Raw genomic sequence first — 6,000 nt, forward strand, 5'->3', positions numbered from 1 at the left:
TTAAGATACAATAACACTAAAGAAATGCAGGTTTAGAAGTAGCACATGGGGGATTGCCTCCCCCTAAAGAACATTAGCAATTATTGCAACAAGAAAATTCCAAACAGTACTATTGTCTTTACATTTTTTCCTCTATTACACTTGGTGTTCAAACCCATTCTACTTTGGTTAATAAAATAATAATTGAGAGTAGGCTTCTGGTCAATTGACCCAGTTCAAGAAGTAGCATCATGTCTATTTCTATATATTTGCTTATATACTTCTCACACCAGAATCAGAAACTCATAACTATTCAGGGGCATTACAAATAAAAGAAATGTGTGCTTAAAATATAACCAAAATCATTAGTTATGATTCTTTGTCATTCAAAATCAGCTATTTTTCTAATCATTTAAGACAACTATACTCCCATATGAGCACCCCTGAAAGCCAAACGGAGTGGTGAGTAAAAGCTAGCAGGTAAAGCTTTCAATTTACCTACATTGCTTAATCACTGAATGATATTACCTATGAGCTAACTGTAATTGATACTAGAAATTGTATATAAAGATTTACAATTAGAGCATGAGAAAAATGCTCTATGAAATTCATAAGACTAAGGGGAATCCTTAATAATATTCCATATTAAAGCCTAATATGATGTGAATCTGACACTGTCCCCTTCTTTAGAGCAGCATGTTACTATTATGTTTTAAATGGTTCTTTGAAAACCTGACAGGTCATGTACAGTCTCAGGGATTGCCAGCCTCCTAACTAATAGAGTCTAAAGTACAAATCAGACAATCTAGGTGAGCCCAGAATTCTATACTGCCTTAATGTCTCAAGGAGCTTGATCCCTTCCTCTTTGAGATTCCTGATATGTATAATGGAAATAGGATTAGAATTTAATAACAAAAAATGCTGGCATGACCTTATAGATAGTTGACCAAGTGGTGCCATTATAATGCTGCTTTTTAACTTGAGTATTGCTCCAAAAGTTGTTACTTTTGTATCTTACTAATTAATACTCCTTTGCTGCAAATTATAGTTGTCTTTTTTTAAAAAACATGAGGACAATCAAAAATCATTTTCTGTTGTGCAACAAAATTATACCATGCATTTTGATATATTACAGACTAAAAGATTCCCAAATATAAATCTTAATATTCAAAGTTAAGACATTTTGAAAGATGCTTTGTGTATTAGTCATTTAGAAATAAGAGTTATTTCTCCATTTATACTGCAATAAAATTTTAATTAAAAATTTTATGTAGTTATAGGAATACTGTGGTCTTTTTTTTCTCTATAAATCACCCGATTTTACTCAAACAACTGATCAGAAGCAAAAATTAGTAGCTTCCATATTCATATCATAAAATGTTATTTCATCCTTTTTCCAAAATGTTTTCTAATTTAGGGATATGACTTTTGCGTTAAAAAATAATAAAGTAGGATAATAGATATTAACTTGTATATTACTCACTGCCTTTATGTTTAAATGTTTTTTTTTTCCTATTAGGCAAAGCTTTTATTATTGATTTCTAGAATACTTAGATAAATGCCATGCTGCTTCATTATATAATCCTCTTCCTAAAGAAAGTAACAGGTTATAAGTAGTCATTATTACAAGGATTGACAGTATCTGTTCTGATCTGAGTTTATATAGTAGTTAAGCAATAAGATACCAATTTCATGTACATATCTGTTTTATGCTCAGTATATTAAAAAAAAACTAATTTTCCTTTCTATTATCAGTTTCATTACCTATTACTATAAGTAAGTCCACATAATAAGTCCTATTTGGTAACATATGTGTTGCTTAAGTATTAAAAAAACTCAACTAACGAAATCATTTATTCAATATTAAAATAAGATATAAGAAAAAAAATCACTGCAGACTATATTTCTGCACATAGTTGGAGACTCACAGCCTGGAAGCAGCTGTAGTGTTACCCTGACCCCTGAAGGAAGGAATCAGGAGTTAACTTCACATTCAATTTCCTACACAATATGAACACCAAACCTCCAAATCCATGGGCACAATATATCAATGTTTGAGCATGTCTTGCAGAAATAAGGAAGTCACCTCAGATATCATACCTAAAAATTTCATTCCACAATTCCACCATTCTGATTGGAGGTGAGCAAATCTTTTCAAAGTTACTTAGTGAGTCTCTAGCTCTTATACTGACTCCATAGCAGTGCATGAAAATGAAATGTGAGAAATATAAGAAAAACAGAAAGAAACATCCCATCTCCCTGACAGAAAAGTCATATAGCCAGTTTCTAAAATAATTTTAAAGGAAAATAGGAAATAGCACCACTAGATAGATTCAAATGGCCAGTGTCAGCAGTTTCATATGTTGGTGAGTATATGTTCTACAGAGGGAAATACAGATACTGAAACAGTAGAAGGCCAAAAGAGGCTGATGTGCATCTGCTTAAAAAAAAAAAAAAAAAAAAAAAAAAAAAAAAAAAAAACATGACTCCAAATAAAGCATGAAGAAAAATGTCATTTTATTCTGCAGTATTCCCTCCTCGGTACAGTTAGCACAATGCATCTGTCTCATCTCAGGGTAAAAGTCTTTAGCAACTGCAACATGTCTTTTAAGGCAATCAGTGAGGAAAACTTGCAAACAGATCATTATTTGTAGGATTTGCATTAGTAAGTAATTCAATATCATTTCTTATTGTTAGTATTTTATTTAACAGGACTTCATTATTTATAAAGATTTTTTTTTTTTTTACTTCTTTTTTCCCTGAGGGTTAAAATGGCCCAGAAAGAGGTTGTCATGGCAAACATAAAGGTGAGAGGCACTCATTTCTGACACACCTTGGAAGGAATCATGATTTTTTATGAGGGAACCACCAGACTGAAATCTGCATCAAGCTCTACCATGAGAACTGTGAGAGGACACTTAACCATCATTCCCTTCAGTCTCTTAGTCATTTGAATGGATTTAACTTTCCACTTGGTTGAGGTCACACATTTCAACCACAGGGAAAAGAACTATGACCTTGGCTGGAGTCAACACCCCAATTACTCAGTGAGACACTTGTGAAACATTGCAGACACATTTTGACTCTCCACGGGTGTGGCTAAAATTGCTCCTGTCCAGCCCTAAAGCTTACATGATCTGCTGTCCCTCAGAAACTCACTATGAGAAAACTCATGCTAAATTCACCACCGAGATCAAGGTCTACAGGACCCTTGGAGTTAATCACTGTCTGCCCTTCTCTGTTAGCTGTTACCAGCCTTCAAAAGTTAACAGGGTGATGGAGGCTCTCTCTATACAATCATTTCATCTCACTATCATTGACTGAGTCTCACTGATGTAATGAAGTTACATAATCACCGATTATGCACGACTTCCATCCATCTTCCTACATATCCACATATCGTCTTTTTTCCCCCTTCAGATTCATCTACCAGGTGAGAATTATAACACATGTAAATGCTCCATTCTCTCATCATAGGTACTCAATATGGGACTTTAGCATTGCAGTACAGTGCACTGATCCACGTCATCAATATTGATTTTTTCATCCAATTTCTCAGGCAGAAAATGCTTAAGGATCCTTAGTGTTCTACTCTCTAACTTTTTACCAAAAGGGTAAAATAGTGGATAGGACACATCTTCAACTTAAGGTTAAGGAAAGTGTGTAATTGCCTGTCTTTCCCAGTCTGGCTACATTGCAATAAAAGCACAATCTCCACTTCCAAACCCTAGACTCCCTGCACGTGGGTCGCAGCTTCAGGTATTTAGGGTACTGAGTAAATACCCTAAATTTGGCAATTGAACTTAAGGGGGAAAAAAAGCACTATGTGATATTGAGATGATATTGTTCTATGCTTCTGTGTTTTACTCTTCATTTTCAGTTCTTTTCTTTTCTTTCTTTTTTTCCTCCTTTTCTCTCCGAGTGATAATCCAGTAGATAAAAAGTAGTCCAGGGCACTTAATAATCTCCAATAACCACAGGCTAGAAAACAATTAACAATGATTATCACCTTAAAGTTTAGGAACTTGACAAGTGGGATATCTTTGGTCCCATTGCGGCTGGGAAATGCAGCAGAATGCTGCACTGAGTTGAAAACAAATTTCTTTTAAGGAATAAAGAATAGCTTGTTTTATTTTCAGCAGGGCTCTTCAGTAAGTGCTTCTTTTACCACTGCTAGCCCTCCAGAACGCAGGAGCCACAAATATTGCATCCAAACAAAGAGTGTCTACCCAGGATTAATTCACCACATTCTTCCATATCAAAATAATTCAAGGGATGATGCTTTGATTTATTTTCAATTAGACTCAGAATTCAGGCACACATACATACTCACACGCACACACCAACACACCCAACTGCAGTTCTTCCATTCAGTGCCAATAACGGCCACATCACAGCCATCAGTGCGATGCAGCAATCATCCCAAGTCACCCATTCTCATTACAAACGCCCAAGTTTGCTCACGCCACTGATGGGTCTGCATATGTAAAATGACCTTACCCACAACAGTCTTCCAAATTATTCTCCTCTGGATATCAGTCGGTAGGGTAATTGCTGGTCATCACAATGCGTATTCAGAAAAATCCACGTTTTACTCCTGTGTTCTGTTTCTTGTTTTTGCTAGCAATTAATATCGGGAACAAGATACCCATTCACAAATGCCAAGTTCACCATCAAAGCAGATAATTCCATACAGATCTTCCCTAGGAAACTGTCTCCACTTAGTTCTCAAAGTGCCCGATTGTTTGGTGAAGATACAATCCAGGTGCAGAGGAGAAAAAAGGGGGAAAAAAAGGAGTAGGAGAAAAAAAAGAAGAGGCAGATATAAAAGGAGAGGCTTAGAGAAGAGAGAGCAGAGAAAGAAACAGAAAATAAAAATAACGTGTGTTTTTTTTTTCCCCTCTTTTTTAAAGAAGGAAGGAAAACGGACGGTAAGTGAGGAAGTCTGTGAGCTCTATGGCAAGATCAAGAGTCTTGCTTGCAAATCTTCTGGATACATGTAGCCTTTCAAATCCTCATGGTCCCCAAGTAAAATTTCCAGATCCGGGATGCAGCCATAAGAAAGAATCCTATGTATATTTCACAAGTATCCCGCAATAACAGATCCGACGGGGTTTTCCTTGTACAGTACTGCTATGTGAAAGCACACAACCCCTGCTGTTTGGGAAGGTGTCTCCTGGGTCCTAGCTCTCTTCATCAGACCCCAAAAATGATTTTTCAGAAGAGAGTGCTGGTGGTATGGGGAGGCAGCTTTGCGTTTATCTTGAATGATGCTAATCCGGAGCGAAAACGACAAGCAAGACAAGAATAGCACGAGATCTTGATTAATAGCCAGAATCCACTCAAAATATCCCAAGGAAGAAGGAGCGAAAACAAGAAAGAGAAACTGCAATGCATAAATGATTCCAGTGTTTCTACAAGATCGGTTCATTTGATTGAATGCATTCTCTGGTTTGCTGCAAGTCATAAAGAGGATAGTATTGCTGCCACCCAATGGATATTTTAGTCCTAGCCAATCCACAGCCACTGCTTTGCGAGTTTTAGTTTTGACAAGACCAGAAGAGGAAGAAGGGTAGCCTGAGAATCTTTTTTGAAGAGTCCAGGAGAAATAACGGGAATCTTGCCTTCAAGGCAAAAGTGGCCCGACAAATTGGAATGCTCACTCAGTCTTGCGTTAGACACCTTAGAAATATGGATACAGTTCTCCTGGCGGCAGAAAGGTGCAGAGAGCAAAGCCTAAGCTGACATACTCATAATAGCCTCCTTTTCATCTCTTCTCTTTGAAGCAGATTTATTGTGCGCGATCTCTCTCTCTCCTCTCTCCTCTCTCTCTCTCTCTCTCTCTCTCTCTCTCTCTCTCTCTCTCTCTCTCTCTCTCTCTCTCTCCATTTCCACAGGGAGGGGCATGTGAGAGCTGCTCCAAATCTCTAGCAGCAAGGTGATAATTGTTTCTAAAGGACAGTTTTGCAAAGTACTTCCGTCTGTATTGGTATGTAAACTAGAAGTCCTTCAGGCAGTTAC

The 6,000-nt window shown here is 36.9% G+C and overlaps 1 protein-coding gene across 1 annotated transcript in view; it reads right to left on the bottom strand.

Moving 5' to 3' along the window:
• Il1rapl1 (interleukin 1 receptor accessory protein like 1) overlaps positions 1-5,380 on the bottom strand; it is a 1,362,835-nt gene extending 1,357,455 nt beyond the window's left edge. Inside the window, exon 1 of the mRNA XM_004663684.2 lies at positions 4,480-5,380. The gene's annotated coding sequence lies outside the window, so the exon portion shown is untranslated. The remainder of the gene's footprint in view (positions 1-4,479) is intronic.
• Between the last annotated feature and the right edge of the window lie 620 nt (positions 5,381-6,000).

This window comes from Jaculus jaculus, chromosome X (assembly GCF_020740685.1).
Source record: "Jaculus jaculus isolate mJacJac1 chromosome X, mJacJac1.mat.Y.cur, whole genome shotgun sequence".
In the NCBI taxonomy this organism is placed as follows: domain Eukaryota; kingdom Metazoa; phylum Chordata; class Mammalia; order Rodentia; family Dipodidae; genus Jaculus; species Jaculus jaculus.